General features: G+C 49.8%; 1 protein-coding gene across 2 annotated transcripts in view; it reads left to right on the plus strand.

Moving 5' to 3' along the window:
• yrk (Yes-related kinase) overlaps positions 1–18,161 on the plus strand; it is a 108,377-nt gene that overhangs the window by 42,011 nt on the left and 48,205 nt on the right. For both annotated transcript variants that reach the window (XM_078423303.1, XM_078423305.1), the window contains exon 2: positions 2,485–2,549. The gene's annotated coding sequence lies outside the window, so the exon portion shown is untranslated. The remainder of the gene's footprint in view (positions 1–2,484; positions 2,550–18,161) is intronic.

Here is an 18,161-nt window from a genome sequence, read left to right on the forward strand (position 1 = left end):
GGTAGAATTTTAAACTGTCCCTAGCGTTTAGGATAGTGTTAGTGTTTGGAGTGATTGCTGGCCGACATGGACTCGGTGGGCCGAATGGCCTGTTTCTGCGCTGTATCTCTAAAAAACAATTCAGTGCCTTATTGTGGGAGTGTTGGACAGTAAGTGAGCGCAGATGCTCAGTAATGCTAGCCTTGCACTGTATGTGTCCACCAGATTGATCCCTGGGATGGCAGGACTTTCATATGAAGAAAGACTGGATAGACTCGGCTTGTACTCGCTGGAATTTAGAAGATTGAGGGGGGATCTTATAGAAACTTACAAAATTCTTAAGGGGTTGGACAGGCTAGATGCAGGAAGATTGTTCCCGATGTTGGGGAAGTCCAGAACCAGGGGTCACAGTTTAAGGATAAGGGGGAAGTCTTTTAGGACCGAGATGAGAAAGTTTTTTTTCACACAGAGAGTGGTGAATCTGTGGAATTCTCTGCCACAGAAGGTAGTTGAGGCCAGTTCATTGACTATATTTAAGAGGGAGTTAGATGTGGCCCTTGTGGCTAAAGGGATCAGGGGGTATGGAGAGAAGGCAGGTACGGGATACTGAGTTGGATGATCAGCCATGATCATATTGAGTGGCGGTGCAGGCTCGAAGGGCCGAATGGCCTACTCCTGCACCTATTTTCTATGTTTCTATGTGTCCTTCCGCAATGCTCTGCTCACGTAGTTAGTGTTCAAAGGAATGAGGAAACTACTTTGGGTGGGTCCACTTCTTGCGCAATAGTTCACCGCAAATATCTTCTGATGGAATCAAGGAAATGTTTTTTTTTGCCGTAAAGGGGAATTTACTCTAGTGCGGCTTCCTACTCAGAGTCGGTCATGTGAAACGTAAAGCAGGAGTCCACACCAGAACAACTAAATGCCGTTGTAAAGGGAATAGTAAATATAAAAATATAAATAGTAAATATAGAGCAGAAAATATAAAACCTTAGACAGACACAAAATGCAGGAGTAACTCAGTGTGGTGAGCTCGACCCTTCTTCACACCCGAAACGTCACGCATTCCTTCTCCAGAGATGCTGCCTCATTGCTCCAGATTCAAGTAACCCCAGCATTTCCTCTCTCTCTCTATCCCTCCCCCACCCAAGTCACACCAGCTTCTCGTTCTCACCCAACAAACAGCTAACAATGGATTGTTTCCTTTATCATCGTTACTTTTTTGCGTCTTTCATTCATTGTTCCTTATCTCTCTACATCTTCGTCTATATCCCTCGTTTCCATCGCCCATGACTCTCAGTCTGTAGAAGGGCCTCGACCCGAAACGTCACCTATTCCTTCTCTCCAGAGATGCTGCCCGTCCCACTGAGTTACTCCAGCAATTTGTGTCTATCTTCGATGTAAACCAGCATCTGCAGTTCCTTCCTACTAATATAAAACCGTTCTCATGTTCTCCAATCTCTCTACTTGTGCTACTCCCTCTGACCTTCTATCATGGAGTCAAAGAGTCGGGGGGACGGGGGGACGGACTCATTGAAACTTGCCGAATAGTGAAAGACCTGGAAAAGAATAAAAGGAGGCACCGTTAGAATGGAGATCAGGAGGAATTTCTTTAGCCAGAGGGTGGTGAATCTGTGGAATTCATCGCCACAGACAGCTGTGGAGGTCAAGTCATTTTAAAAGTGGGGATTGACAGATTCTTGATTAGTACGGGTATCAAAGGTTATGGGGAGAAGGCAGGAGAATGGGGTTGAGCGGGAGAGATAGATCAGACATGGTTGAATGGAGCAGAATTGATGGGCCGAATGGCCTAATTATGCTCCTAAGTCTTGAAGTGTCATACGGAACGGAAACAGGCTCTTGGGCTCTAGGCTTCCATGCCAGCCATACCACATCTGGGATAGTCCCATTTGAGTTTAGCCCTGAGCCTTCTGAATCCTTGCTGTTCACATACCTGTCCAAGTGTTGTTTCATTGCCGCCCCTGCTTGGTCCTTCATTATGTTGGCTGTCTGTGTGAGGTGACGTGGTGGAGCTGGAGTTCATCGGAGGGAGAGTGGTTTCCTGATTTCTTGTGGTCTCATGATAGGCATGTTATCGACAAAAATCAATGGGAAAAATCACCCTGGTAATTGTTCGAACAGGAAGTTCAAACTGCAGAAGAATCCCAACCCGAAACGTCACCTATCCATGTTCTCCACAGATGCTGCCTGACCCGCTGAGTTACTCCAGCACTCTGTGAAACGTCATCTATCCATGTTCTCCACAGATGCTGCCTGACCCGCTGAGTTACTCCAGCACTCTGTGTCCTTTTGTGTACTAACCAGCATCTGTAGTTCTTTGTTCCTTCAGCACTTTGTGTTTTACATGTCTACTGGTCATTTGATGAATTGACTAATTGATGAATGAATCCTGACATTTATCTGCACATAAAACGTATCTCTGCTGTTTGATTAAACTGGCAAAGCTTGGCACAAAGCTAACCGTAGTTTTTATTTTTGTTCCAGGTTTCCGTGCCTGATTACAGATCTCCAGGAGAAGCTGATCTACGTGCTGGTGGATATTTGCTAAGGTCAGTCCAATCAAAGACCAGCTATAGAATCAGTCTCTGCTTCCAGAAAAAGATGTCTGGGGTTCCTGTCTAGTGTCACCAACTGTCCGTATTAGCCGGGACATCCCGTACTTTGGGCTAAATTACTTTGGGCTAATACCCCCTTGCCCCGTATTAGTAGGGTTGCCAACTTCCTCACTCCCAAATACAGGACAAGGTGAAGTCACCGCCCCACGCCCCACATGACCTCACCCAGCCAGCGGCCACGTGCTCCCGCTCCACCAATGGCCACCGCCCGGGAGGTGACGACACCTTGTCCCGTATTTGGGAGTGAGGAAGTTGGCAACCTTACTCCTGCCCCCTAATCCATCTTTACACATTTTCGGCATCTTTGGCAATTCAGCGGTGGATCTTATTGTTAGTCAGGCCTGACAAAAGAAGGTGAACTTGGGCACGGTGGCGCACGGTAGAGTTGCTGCCTCACAGCGCCAGAGACCCGGGTTCCATCCTGACTACGGGTGCTGTCTGTACAGAGTTTGCACGTTCTCCCCGTGACCTGGGTGGGTTTTCTCCGGGTGCTCCGGTTACCTCCCACTCCAAAGACGTGCAGGTTAATTGGCTTTAGTAAAGTTGTAAATTGTCCCTAGTGCGTGTCGGACAGTGCGAGTGTGCAGGGTGGTCAGCGAAGGTTAGGTGGGCCGAAGGGCCTGATTCTGCTCCTGGAGCTTATGAATGTCAAAGACTAGAGGGCAGAGCTTTAAGGTGAGAGGTGCAAAGATTAAAGGAGATGTGCAGGACAAGTTGTTTTACACAAAGAGTGGTGGGCATTGCCAGGGGTGGTGGGCATTGCCAGGGGTGGTGGGCATTGCCAGGGGTGGTGGGCATTGCCAGGGGTGGTGGGCATTGCCAGGGGTGGTGGGCATTGCCAGGGGTGGTGGGCATTGCCAGGGGTGGTGGGCATTGCCAGGGGTGGTGGTGGAGGTGTGGTGGGCATTGCCTGGGGTGGTGGGCATTGCCAGGGGTGGTGGGCATTGCCAGGGGTGGTGGTGGGCATTGCCAGGGGTGGTGGTGGAGGTGTGGTGGGCATTGCCAGGGGTGGTGGTGGGCATTGCCAGGGGTGGTGGTGGGCATTGCCAGGGGTGGTGGTGGGCATTGCCAGGGGTGGTGGTGGGCATTGCCAGTGGTGGTGGGCATTGCCAGGGGTGGTGGGCATTGCCAGGGGTGGTGGGCATTGCCAGGGGTGGTGGTGGGGGGATGGTGGGCATTGCCAGGGGTGGTGGGCATTGCCAGGGGTGGTGGGCATTGCCAGGGGTGGTGGGCATTGCCAGGGGTGGTGGGCATTGCCAGGGGTGGTGGTGGAGGTGTGGTGGGCATTGCCAGGGGTGGTGGTGGAGGTGTGGTGGGCATTGCCAGGGGTGGTGGTGGAGGTGTGGTGGGCATTGCCAGGGGTGGTGGTGGAGGTGTGGTGGGCACTGCCAGGGGTGGTGGTGGAGGGATGGTGGGCATTGCCAGGGGTGGTGGTGGAGGGATGGTGGGCATTGCCAGGGGTGACAATAGACAATACATGCAGGAGGAGGCCATTCGGCCCTTTGAACCAGCTCCACCATTCAATGTGATCATGGCTGATCATCCACAATCAGTACCCCGTTCCTGCCTTCTCCCCATACCCCCTGACTCCGCTATCCTTAAGAGCTCTATCTAGCTCTCTCTTGAATGCATTCAGAGAATTGGCCTCCACTGCCCTCTGAGGCAGAGAATTCCACAGATTTACAACTCTCTGACTGAAAAAGTTTTTCCTCATCTCACTTCTAAATGGCCGACCCCTTATTCTTAAACTGTGGCCCCTTGTTCTGGATTCCCCCAACATTGGGAACATGTTTCCTGCCTCTAACGTGTCCAACCCCTTAATAATCTTATACGTTTTCGATAAGATCCCCTCTCATCCTTCTAAATTCCAGTGTATACAAGCCTAGTCGCTCCAGTCTTTCAACATATGACAGTCCCGCCATTCCGGGTATTTACCTAGTAAACCTACGCTGGTGGTGGTGGAGGCAGGTACGACTGGTGTTTAAGAGGCTTTTAGACAGGCACATGGATATGCAGAGAATGGAGGGATATGGATCACGTGCTGGCAGAGGAGATGAGTTCATGTTCAGCACAGACATTGTGGGCCAAAGGGCCTGTTCCTGTGCTGTACTACTCGATGTTCTGAGTCTTTTGGCTAATGATTTTATTCACAGTCGGATGGCTTTGAAGTGCTTTAAAATAGATTTTGAAAATGGCAGTAAAGTACTTGAGGCAAAATGTCAGGGAATAGCAATGGTTTCATTAAAATACGTTAATGGAGTGTTATCTTATAAATGCCACAATGTCAATCGGCAGACTTAGTTAAAGTCACTGTGGATTTGAAATGTAGGCCACTTATGACGATTTCCAAAGCTGTGTTTTTTTATTGTAAATGTAATTTGAGAAAAGCACAAAGATCATTTCAGTCAAACTCGAGATCTGAAACTCATAATTCATGAAATTGAATTTTATTTGGCACCGGAGATTCACGTTTTGCTAAGGTCTGTGCCAACACGTGAATAACATGTATGTGTCCATGTCGTTTACTCTCTACATGTGTGCGCGTGTGCTTGCCTTCCTGAACATGTGCACAATCTCTGTGTGGGCTTAGGGGAGATGGACTGCACAAATAAAGACACACACTTACTGACGGGCCACAGAAACATAGACAATAGGTGCAGGAGGAGGCCATTCGGCCCTTCCAGCCAGCCCCACCATTCGTTGTGATCATGGCTGATCATCCACAATCAGTACCCCGTTCCTGCCTACTCCACATATCCCTTCATTCCGCTAGCCCTAAGAGCTCCATCTAACTCTCTTTTGAATACATCCAGTGAATCGGCCTCCACTGCCCTCTGTGGCAGAGAATTCCACAACTTCACAACTCTCTGGGTGAATAGGTTTTCCTCATCTCAGTTCTAATGGCTTACCCCTTATTCTTAAACTGTAGCCCCTGGTTCTGGACTCCCCCAACATCGGGAACATGTTTCCTGCATCTAGCTTGTCCAATGCCTTAAGAATGTTTCTATAAGATCCCCTCTCATCCTTCTAAATTCCAGTGTGTACAAGCACAGTCGTTCCATTCTTTCATCATATGACAGTCCCGCCATCCCAGGAATTAACCTCATGAACCTACGCTGCACTCCCTCAATAGCAAGAATGTCCTAAACTAAATTTAGTTTAGTTTAGAGGTACAGCACGGAAACAGGCCCTTCGGCCCACCGGGTCCACGCTGACCATCGATCACCCGTTCACACTAGGTCCATGTAATCCCACTTTCTCATCCACTCCCTACACTCCAGGGGCAATTCACAGAGGGCGGATTAACCTACAAACCCGCACGTCTTTGGGATGTGGGTGGTGAATCTGTGGATTCATTGCCACAGATGGCGGTGGAGACCAAGGCATTGGGTATTTGTACAGTGGTGATTGACAGGTACTTGGTCAGTGCGGGTGTCAGGGGTTATGGGGAGAAGGCAGGAGAATGGAGCTTTGGAGGGAGAGATAGATCAGCCATGATTGAATGGAGTAGACTCGATGGGCTGAATGGCCTAATTCTGTTCCCTTAACTGATGAACTTATGAAACCGGAGCACCCGGAGAAAACCCACGCGGTCACGGGGAGAACGTGCAAACTCCACACAGACAGCGCCCGAGGTCAGGATCGAACTCGGGTCTTTGAAACTCTGACCCTTTTCAACTGATGAAAGGGAATGAAACACAGGTTATTAGTTAGGCCGCGTGGGGTTAACTGTGTGGAAGGGTTGTTCAGGAAAACCATTTAGAGCTGCTGTTTGCAGTCATCTCAGCGAGTGACAGTGAAGGTCACAGTGGTCGAGTTGCTGCCTCACAGCGCCAGAGACCCCGGGCTCCATCCTGACTACGGGCGCTGTCTGTACGCAGTTTGTACGTTCTCCCCGTGACCGCGTGGGTTTCCTTTGGGTTCTCCAGTTTCTTCCCACATCCCAAGGATCAAGATTCCAGCATCTGAGCTCGTGGCTCAGGTGAGTGTCACACCTCCAGCAGGTGCAGCATTTATAAATCAGTGATTCTCAGCCTTTGCCAGCAAGTCTCAGTGATCGCGGTACCACTCTCCCTCCACACTCTCCACACTGAGGACCCAGAACCAGGGGCCACAGGCTAAGAATAAAGGGGCGGCCATTTAAAACTGAGATGAGAAAAAACCTTTCCACCCAGAGAGTTGTGAATTTGTGGAATTCTCTGCCACAGAGAGCAGTGGAAGCCAATTCACTGGATGGATTTAAAAGAGAGTTAGATAGAGCTCTAGGGGCTAGCGGAATGAAGGGATATGGGGAGAAGGCAGGCACGGGTTACTGATTGTGGATGATCAGCCATGATCACAATGAATGGCGGTGCTGGCTCGATGGGCCAAATGGCCTCCTTCAGCGCCTATTTTCTATGTTTCTATGAAAAGTGGAGCTCACAAGGGTCCTCTGTTGGCTTTGGTAGAGGTGATAACGTAGGGATACGAACATTGAAACTAGCAGGATGACTAGGGAGGGGGAGGGACGGAGAGAGAAAGGGAAGTATTAGTCTCGACACGTCCATGATCGGTCGCTGTGGCACGTTTCCGACCCAGGGGAGGATGCGCTGCGATATTATGAAGGTAACCCCGGCAGCAATTGGCCATCTTGGATGAGGGAGAGGAAATAGTTGCGAGAAATCTAAACCCGGTGGGCCCTGGATTGTGCACTCGTGTGGAACCTCTCTGGTGGAAATCCACGAGCTCAGGCTACAAATGCAGTGAAGATAGACACAAACAACTTCAGTAACTCCAGCCCGGAAAAAGACACAAAGTGCTGGAGTAATTCCATAAGACATAGGAGCAGAATTAGGCCATTCGGCCCATCAAGTCTACTCCGCCATTCAATTATGGCTGATCTCTCTCTCCCTCTCAACCCCATTCTCCTGCTTTCTCCCTATAACTCCTGACACCCGCACTAATCAACAATCTGTCAATCTCCGCTTAAAAACAACCACTGACTTGTGGCCTCCACAGCCGTCTGTGGCAAAGAATTCCACAGATTCACCACCCTCTGACTGAAGAAATTCCTCCGCATCTCTTTCCTAAAGGAATGTCCTTTAATTCTGAGGCTGTGCCCTCTGGTCCTAGACTCTCCCACTGGTGGAAACATCCTCTCCACATCCACTCTATCCAGGCCGCTCACTATTCGGTGATTTTCAATGAGGTCCCCCCTCATCCATCAAAACTTCAGTGAGTACAGGCCCAGTGACAAACTCACGGATTATATTTGTACAAATTGGATTCACCCAGTGTGTAAGATTCTTACAACTCAAGTGTAGAATCATTAAAGTGTGGACCTATTGCCTGATGCCATGGCAATGTCTCGGTGATGTACTGTGTTAATTAGAAGCGTTCAATTTCTTTTCAGATTTTTTTTATTTTTAGAGATACAGCGCAGAAACAGGCCCTTCGACCCACCGGGTCCGTGCCGCCCAGCGATCCCCGCACACTAACACTATCCTACACCCACTAGGGACAATTGTTACATTTGCCCAGCCAATTAACCTACATAGCTGTACGTCTTTGGAGTGTGGGAGGAAACCAAAGATCTCAGAGAAAACCCACGCAGGTCACGGGGAGAACGTACAAACTCCGTACAGACGGCGCCCGTAGTCAGGGTCGTACCTGAGTCTCCGGCGCTGCATTCGCTGTAAGGCAGCAACTCTACCGCTGCGCCACCATGCTGCCAGCTTTCTCATTTGTAGCTCAAGTTGTAGCAAAGTCTCGTTTGAGATTTATTTTAACTCACAACATGCCCAGCACAGATAATCAAGAGCCTCCTTTCAATTAGTGCTTGGAATAAAACACCCAAAATTCGTGACCAAAGAAAGGTCCCGACCCGAAAAATAATTCGTCCATTCCCCCCACGGATGTTGCCTGACCCGCTGAGTTCCTCCGGCACTTTGTGTTTTGCTCAGGATTCCAGCGTCTGCAGTTCCCTGTGTCGCCAAGACACATGTGCGCGAGGACTCCGTCATCTCGATGGTTTTATGACCGGAATGATCAACGTTTAACTATAAGAAAATAACTGCAGCTGCTGGTACAAATCGAAGGTATTTATTCATAAAATGCTGGAGTAACTCAGCAGGTCAGGCAGCATCTCAGGAGAGAAGGAATGGGTGACGTTTCGGGTCAGTCTGAAGAAGGGTCTCGACCCGAAACGTCACCCATTCCTTCTCTCCTGAGATGCTGCCTGACCTGCTGAGTTACTCCAGCATTTTGTGGACATTTAACTATGTACTTGGAGAGAACTTGAGATTTGAAGATGAAGGTTGTAGTGATGATAGACACAGAGTGCTGGAGTAACTCAGTGGGTCAGGCAGTATCTCTGGAGAGAAGGAATGGTCGAGGCCCTTCTTCCGACTGATGTCGGGGGTGGGCGGGACAGAGATAGAATGTAGACGGAGACAGTAAGTTGGTGGGAGAACTGGGAAGGGGGAGGGGATGGAGAGAGAGGGAAACCAAGGGCTATTTGAAGTTAGAGAAGTCAATGTTCATACCGCTGGGGTGTAAGCTGCCCACGCAAAATATGAGGTGCTGTTCCTCCAATCTGACAGTGGAGGAGACCAAGGACAGAGAGGTCAGTGTGGGAATGGGAGGGGGAGTTTCAGTGTTGAGCAACCGGTTGTAGTGATGCATTTGGGAATGGTAAATATTCCTCAGACAATACGTTGGACCACAGACCACAGAACAGTGCAGCACAGGAACGGGCCCTTCGGCCCACAAGGTCTGTGCTGATCAGGACCCATCCGAAACAAAACTTCTTCCCCTGTGTTATCGAGCTTCTGAACGGTCCTTCCACAAGCTGGGATAGAAACGGGTGGGGAACGGGATTCCCATGGAGATGGTGTTTGGTTCACTGGGACATTACTATCTCAAGCCTGAAGAAGGGTCTCGACCCAAAACATCACCCATTCCTTCCCTCCAGAGATGCTGCCTGACCCGCTGAGTTCCTCCAGCACTCGTAAACGTCACCTATCCATGTTCTCCACAGATGCTGCCTGACCCGCTGAGTTACTCCAGCACTCTGTGTCTATCTTCGGTGTAAACCAGCATCTGCAGTTCCTTCCTACAGGCATTGTAGGATCGTGCCTCACCTCACTGCAAGGAGAGACCCTTTGAGGAGGAGATGGTTGTGTGGTGGTCACTCGATGCACCAGACTATATTCTCCCACTTGCTCTCTATTTCTGAGAGCTACAATTACTCAGCGAGAGGGTTTCCATGGTAACAGCGAGGGCTAACCTTAGCTCCTTTCAGAGGTCTTGGCTTTTCTGTCGGTTTGAGTTTCCTGACCGGATTTGAACAAAAAAAAACCCTATTGGCATTTAAAACCTTTGACCCAAGATGATTTGAATGCAGTTCCAACCAGTTAGTTGGTCAGGGCTAGAATGGACAGATTTGTGAACAAAATAGTAATATATATATATATATATATAGTATAAGAAAATAACTGCAGATGCTGGTACAAATCGATTTATTCACAAAATGCTGGAGTAACTCAGCGGGTCAGGCAGCATCTCCGGAGAGAAGGAATGGGTGACGTTTCGGGTCGAGACCCTTCTTCAGATAGTAATATATATATATATATATAGAGATAGAGCGAGTGAGAGGCAGAGAGAGAGAGAGAGGGGCAGAGAGAGAGAGAGAGGGGCAGAGAGAGAGAGAGAGTGAGAGAGAGAGAGGCAGAGAGAGAGAGAGAGAGAGAGAGAGGCAGAGAGAGAGAGAGAGGGGCAGAGAGAGAGAGAGAGAGAGAGTGAGAGAGAGAGAGGGGCAGAGAGAGAGAGAGAGAGAGAGAGTGAGAGAGAGAGTGAGAGGCAGAGAGAGAGAGAGAGAGAGAGGCAGAGAGAGAGAGAGAGAGACGTAGAGAGAGAGAGAGAGAGAGGCAGAGAGAGAGAGAGAGAGACGTAGAGAGAGAGAGAGAGAGAGGCAGAGAGGGGGAGAGAGGCAGAGAGAGAGAGAGTGAGAGGCACAGAGAGAGTGTGAGAGAGAGAGGCAGAGAGAGAGTGAGAGAGAGAGAGACGTAGAGAGAGAGAGTGAGAGAGTGAGAGGCAGAGAGAGAGTGAGAGGCAGAGAGAGAGTGAGAGGCAGAGAGAGAGTGAGAGGCAGAGAGAGAGAGGGGGAGAGAGAGAGAGAGAGAGAGAGACCACCCACACACTGGGTAAGGGTGTAAGTCCAAGCTGCTGGGATGTTTGTGGACATACATACCCATTATCACAGCAACACTCCAATAAATATCCTATAATCAATCAAACGCTAAATTAATCATCAGTAAACAGTAACGGAGCAAGCGGCACGGTGGCGCAGCGGTAGAGTTGCTGCCTTACAGCGAATGCAGCGCCGGAGACCCGGGTTCCATCCTGACTACGGGCGCCGTCTGTACGGAGTTTGTACGTTCTCCCCGTGACCTGCGTGGGTTTTCTCCAAGATCTGTTTCCTCCCACACTCCAAAGACGTCTAGCTATGTAGGTTAATTAGCTTGGTATAAATGTAACTTGTCCCTAGTGTGTGCAGGATAGTGTTAATGTGCGGGGATCGCTGGTCGGTGCAGACTCGGTGGGCCGAAGGGCCTGATTCCATGCTGTATTTCTAAACTAAACCAAACTAGACTAATACTAAGCAACCGGCCCGTAATACTGGAATAAAACGGTCCATCGTGCAACTTAAACTTTGCCCTCTGGTGTAAAGATTGCATCGTTAATATTGTGTGACAAATTAAACAATTGGGGTTAGTTTAGTGTAGTGTAGTTTATTGTCACGTGTACCGAGGTACAGTGAAAAGTGTTGTTGCTTGCAGTCAGTCAGCGGAAAGACAATACATGATCAGATTAAAATGTTGTAATTAACTGCCTGATGGTCAGTACGGACTCAGTGGGCCGAAGGGCCTGTTCCACGTGACATGTTTGTAAGCAACGGCATACAGTGACACATCTAGCGAGATGCTCCTTCACTGCTCCGGAGAGCTGGGTTCGATCCTGACCCTCGGCTCTGTCTGTGTGGAGTTTGCAGGTTTTCATGTGACTGTATGTGTCACCGTGTCCCTGGTATTGGCCTTGGCTTATCACTGTCACGTGTACCGAGGTACAGCGAAAAGCTGTACGTGCTATCCGGTCAGATCATACGAAACACGTCACAAGTCATACGTTCATAAGTAATAGGGGCAGAATAAGGCCATTCGGCCCATCCGCCATTCAATCATGGCTGATCTATCTCTCTCTCTCAACCCCATTCTCCTGCCATCTCCCCATAACCCCTGACACCCGCACTAATCAATAATCTATCTATCTCTGCCTTAAAAATATCCATTGACTTGGCCTCCACAGCCGTCCGTAGCAAAGAATTCCACAGGTTCGCCACCCTCTGACTGAAGAACTTCCTCCTCATCTCTTTCCTAAAGGAACGTCCTTTAATTCTACAATCAGGTACAATCACAACTGGTGGAATAGGCCGGGTAAACGTATTGAGTCTTTTATCTGGATCCAGAGGACAGAGGTTTAAGGTGAGTACACAAAGTGTTGGTGTTACTCAGCGGGTCAGGCAGCTTCCCTGGAGAACTTGGATTGGTGATGTTTCAGATCCGAAACTTTACTCATCCCTCTCTCCAGAGATGCTGCTTGACCCACTGAGTTACTCCAGCATTTTGTGTCTATCTTCGATGTAAACCAGCATCTGCAGTTCCTTCCTACACAATGAAATTCTTCTCAGTTTAGTTTAAGTTTAGAAATACAGCGTGGAAACAGGCCCTTCGGCCCACCGAGTCCACGCCGACCAGCGATCCCCGCACATTAACACTATCCTACGCACACTAGGGACAATTTACACTTGTACCAAGCCAATTAACCTACAAACCTGCACGTCTTTGGAGTGTGGTAGAAAAGAGAAGATCTCGGAGAAAACCCACGCGGTCATGGGGAGAACGTGCAAACTCCGCTCAGAAAGCACGCGTGGCCGGGATCGAACCTGGGTCTTGGGGCGCTGCAAGTGCTGTAAGGCAGCAACTCTACCGCTGCGCCACCGTGCCGCCCCAGTTGTTCAAGGGGAATGTGCTGATACAGACAGAGTTTGTCCATTGGCAGTGCCCATCTACGGGAAGGAAGAGCCTTTGACTGAACACAAGTGCGTAACTAACTCCTCCAGAAGCTGCCTTGTGTAGATCCTGCGTTTCCTGTCTCTGGCAACCTCGACCGCCTGTTCCTGGCACCGTGACCAAGTGTTTCAGCTCCTGCCCCTCGGGCAACAATAGCAGCTGTGGTTTCCGTGAAGAAAGAGGGGAAAAAAAGATGATACGGCAGATGGATAAAAATGGAAACTGCCCCGGCAATAATTGTCAAATTCTGTTTCACTTCCCATTTTGACTCTTGCTAAGAATGTCCTTTCAACTTGTTCCACTGTGACGATCCTGCAAGTAGCCAAAGCAGACTGTGCGTAGTTCCCCCCGACCTGTACTGGGAAAGGAGCACGTTAAAGTTCAAATATAAACCCAGATGTATATGAAATGTTGCCCAATCAGATCAATAAGGAAGATGTCATCTCTCTCAGGAGATCGGTGAGCATTGGGTAGAATCAAGGAACTGCAGATGCTGGTTTACCCCGTTCCTGCTATTCCCCACATCCCGTGATTCTGTGAGCCCTAAGAGTTCAATCTAACTCTCTCATGAAAACAAACAAACAACTGCTTTAGCCCAGACCAAGAATTGAACCTGGGAACCATTGTTACCTGCAGATCTCCCTCTATCTTCCTGTCTCCACCTATATCCTTCCTTTGTCCCGCCCCCCTGATATCAGTCTGAAGAAGGGTCTCGACCCGAAACGTCGCCCATTCCTTCTCTCCTGAGATGCTGCCTGACCTGCTGAGTTACTCCAGCACTTTGTGAATGAATACCGTCGATTTTTAGATTTTTTTAGATTTAGATTCTACATCGCGGAAACAGGCCCTTCGGCCCACCAAGTCCGCGCCACCCAGCGATCCCCGTACACTAACACTATCCTACACACACCAGGGACAATTTTTACATTTACCCAGTCAATTAACCTACAAACCTGCACGTCTTTGGAGTGTGGGAGGAAACCAAAGACCTCGGAGAAAACCCACGCAGGTCACGGGGAGAACGTACAAACTCCATACAGACGGCGCCGGTAGTCGGGATCGAACCTGAGTCTCCGGCGCTGGGCCACCGTGTATTTGTACCGGCATCTGCAGTTATTTTCTTACACTATTGTTACCTGCGTGGTTTATTGTCACATCTCCAGTGTTTACAGACAAAACCCATCAGAGACTATCAGAGATTGGTAAAAGGAATAATGATTAGTGCAAGGCAAAGTCCGATCACGGATAGCCCGTGGGTCACCAGTCAGGTAGAGGGAAGTTCAGAACCTCTCTCTAGTTGTGGTGGGGATGGTTCAGTTGTCTCCCCACTCACAGCTGGCCTTATTCTCTCTTTCATGTTGAACATTTGTTGCCTGTACAATTGCCAGTGAGAATCTCAGCGGGACTCGAGTGTCAGTGCCTGGACCTGGGGTTGTGTTCTGCTCACATTCTGCCCACTGCCTCTTGCTCACACTCTGACGGTTTATTAAATCAAAAATATTTATTCAAATATTAAAATAGTATATACAATACAACAAAACCAAGGCAGACCCCACCGCCATAACACAAGACAAACAATAAACTGTCTTACACGCCTCGTCCAGGAAACATCCACCCCCTCGCGGTGACCAGGGGTCCCGGAGACCCCCAGGATGCCTGTGGACAACGCGTGGTCTCTCTCTAACCCCACCCGGCGCGGACGGACGTAACCCCGGAAAAGGGGCAGGCAGCAGAGCCCTCTTCCGCCCGGCGCCATGACTCATGGATGGCCAGCTTGGCCAGGCCCAGGAGCAACACAACCAGGACATCTTCAGCCCCCCCTGCCCTCTCCCCCACCCACGCACACGGTCTCACGTTCTCTGTTGTGTGGCCGCGAAACCTCGTTTGCAGGGGAACGGTCGTTCTGCTGTAAACATGCACAACGCACCTCTGTTTGGTTCAAGGCACCGCCACAGCCTCACACTGTCAGCCAGGGGTACACCAAGGGAAGGTGGGGAGGGGCATCGTGGGAATGGGGGGAGGGGGATGGAGGGAATAGGGGGAGGGAGTGTTGGAGGAAGGAACTGCAGATGCTGCTTTGAACCGAAGGTAGACACAAAGTGCTGGAGTAACTCAGCGGGACAGGCAGCATCTGTGGAGAGAAGGAATGGGTGGCTTTTCGGGTTGAGACCCTTGTTCAGGTGTGGATATAGGTTGAGGGAGGGGTGGATATGGGTTGAGGGAGGGTGGATATGGATTGAGGGAAGGGGGGATATGGGTTGAGGGAGGGTGGATATGGATTGAGGGAAGGGGTGGATATGAGTTTTGGGAGGGGTGGATATGGATTGAGGGAGGGTGGATATGGGTTGAGGGAAGGGGTGGATATGGGTTGAGGGAGGGTAGATATGGGTTGAGGGAGGGTGGATATGGGTTGAAGGAGGGTGGATATGGGTTTTGGGAGGGTGGATATGGATTGAGAGAAGGGGGGGGGAGATTATAGATTGCGCGCAGGCAGAGGAGATCGGTTTAGCTTGGCATCAAGTCGGCACGGACATTGTGGGCCGAAGGGCCTGTTCCTGTGCTGTACTGTTGTGTGTTCTATGTTCTGTGGAAGGGGTAGTAAGGGGTGGTTACAGATGGAGAGCACACACTTCACTGTGACTGGAATTAACATAATTTTAGTTGGAACAGGGTGACCAGAGTATCATTTATTTCATTAGTTTGACGGCCTGCAATGCTGTTGACTGCAAGAACTGAAGGTGTGAAATAATCTGTCTGTTCCTTGCGTTCAAAGTCCCTCGGAGTTCCCCGTGCAAACCTCTCTTGCCTGCCATCGCCACGGGGGTGGAGACGCGTCGGTTCTCTTTCTCGGGAGAGTTGGTGACAGGTTAAACGCAGGCGGCCGCCAGACACGTGCTCTGTGCGTGATTCACGCATGACCGCGTGCGTTACCATTTCCCCGGTTTTGCCCTTGGTTTATTGCTGTCACTTGTACCGTGACTAGGGGTTGCCAACTTCCTCGCTCCCAAACACGGGACAAGGTGATGTCACCGCCCCGCGCCCCACGTGACCTCACCCAGCCAGGGGCCACGTGCTCCCGCTCCAACAATGGCGGCCGCCCGGGCCGGGAGGCGGGTTGCTACGCAACCTCCGTTAGGGGAACACACTCCGTTAGCCTACACTGTCCCGGCCGACAGCGGCCCGCGGGCCTAATACGGGCAAGGGCGGTCCCGTACGGGACAAACCAATTTAGCCCAAAATACGGGATGTCCTGGCTAATACGGGACAGTTGGCAACTGTAACCGTGATACAGTGAAAAGCTTTACGTGCCCTACAGTCACAGCACACAATACACGAGGCTTAAGTCATATGTTCATCAGTGATAGTAGCAGAATTAGGCCATTCGGCCCATCAAGTCTGCTCCTCGTCTATTGTCTTTCTGCTGACTGGTTAGCACGCAACAAAAGCCTTTCCCTGTACCCCGGTATGGGCACGTTGGGCCGAAGGGCCTGTTTCCATGCTGGATTGCTCTACGATTGTATAGGTACAAAATGCTGGAGTAATTCAGCGGGACAGGCAGCACCTTTGGAGAGAAGGAACAGGTTTTATAGATCTGAAGCTGGAGGAGATTCAGCACTGCAACCAAGGACAGGTGGGATCATCGAGGGGGAGGATAAATAATAGGAAAGGACATCAGAGAAACCTTAGGGGTCCTGTGCACTGTGGGGAGAGTGTAGAGACAGACGACAGCTCATATCATCTCAAATCATTCCGCCGTGCCCACATGGTCAGTGAACAAAAATATTGAATCTCTCCGAAGATATACTGTTGCCAGCACCTGAAATAGTCACAAAATGCTGGAGTAACTCAGCGGGTCAGGCAGCATCTGTGGAGAACATGGATCGGTGACGTTTCCCAGAGTGCTGGAGTAACTCAGCGGGTCAGGCAGCATCTGTGGAGAACATGGATAGGTGACGTTTTCATAGAGTGCTGGAGTAACTCAGCGGGTCAGGCAGCATCTGTGGAGAACATGGATAGGTAACGTTTCACAGAGTGCTGGAGTAACTCAGCGGGTCAGGCAGCATCTGTGGAGAACATGGATCGGTGGTTTTTACAGATCGGGACTCTTCTTCAGACCGACATCTGCAATTCCTTGGTTCTTTATAGTAAGTTTTTAATGCATTGAATGCAAAGAAAGGAATGCTGCTACTGCAGCTAGATTCATTTGACAATAAAGTGCCATTGAACTATTGAAGTTAACACCTTCTGCATGCTTTCCAATCCCCCCGACAGTGTTTACTGGACTGGAGTCATTTGGACAGGTACATGGGGATAGGAAAGATTCAGAAAAGATGTGGGCCAAATACGGGAAGGTGGGGACTGGTGCAGATGGGGCATCTTGGTCAGTATGGGCAAGTTGGGCCGTAGGGCCTGTTTCTGTGATGTATGACTCGGTGACCGCTGGGCGTAGTGGTAGAGTTGCTGCCTCACAGCACCACAAACCCGGGTTCCATCCTGACCACAGGTGCTGTCTGTACAGAGTTTTACGTTTTCCCAGTGACTGCGTGGGTTTTCTCCGGGGTGCTCCCGGTTTCCTTCCACACTCCAAAGGCGTGCAGGTTTGTAGGTTAATCGGCTTCTGTGAAATTGTAAATTGTTCCTAGTGTGTGTAGGATAGTGTTAGTGTGCGGGATCGCTGGTCGGCGTGGACCCGGTGGGTCAAAGGGCTTGTTTCCATGCTGTATCTCCAAAACGAAAGATTCCATGGTGGCCAAATGAACACTTTTGCCGTTTGTTTGGTGTTAATCCGTGATAAGTAAAAGTGATAGTATTGTGTACAGTTTTGGTCTCCTAATCTGAGGAAAGACATTCTAGCCTTAGAGGGAGTACAGAGAAGGTTCACCAGATTGATCCCTGGATGGCAGGACTTTCATATGAAAAAAGGCTGGATAGACTGGGCTTGTACTCGCTGGAATTTAGAAGACTGAGGGGGATCTTACAGAAACATATAAAATTCATAAGGGGTTGGAGAGACTAGATGCGGGAAGATTGTTCCCGATGTTGGGGGAAGTCCAGAACCAGGGGTCACAGCTTAAGGATAAGGGGGAAGTCTTTTAGGACCGAGATGAGAAAAACATTTCTTCACACAGAGAGTGGTGAATCTGTGGAATTCTCTGCCACAGAAGGTAGTTGAGGCCAGTTCATTGGATATATTTAAGAGGGAGTTAGATGTGGCTCTTGTGGCTAAAGGGATCAGGGGGTATGGAGAGAAGCAGGTACAGTTACTGAGCTGGATGATCAGCCATGATCATATTGAATGGCGGTGCAGGCTCGAAGGGCCGAATGGCCTCCTCCTACTCCTGCACCTATTTTCTATGTTTCTATGATCTGTAGGCTCTTGGACAGCCAAGGCCAGCTGGGGAATTGGAACCTCACCAACATAACTGCAAACTCTTGT

Source organism: Rhinoraja longicauda, chromosome 27 (genome assembly GCF_053455715.1).
Source record: "Rhinoraja longicauda isolate Sanriku21f chromosome 27, sRhiLon1.1, whole genome shotgun sequence".
Taxonomy (NCBI): domain Eukaryota; kingdom Metazoa; phylum Chordata; class Chondrichthyes; order Rajiformes; family Arhynchobatidae; genus Rhinoraja; species Rhinoraja longicauda.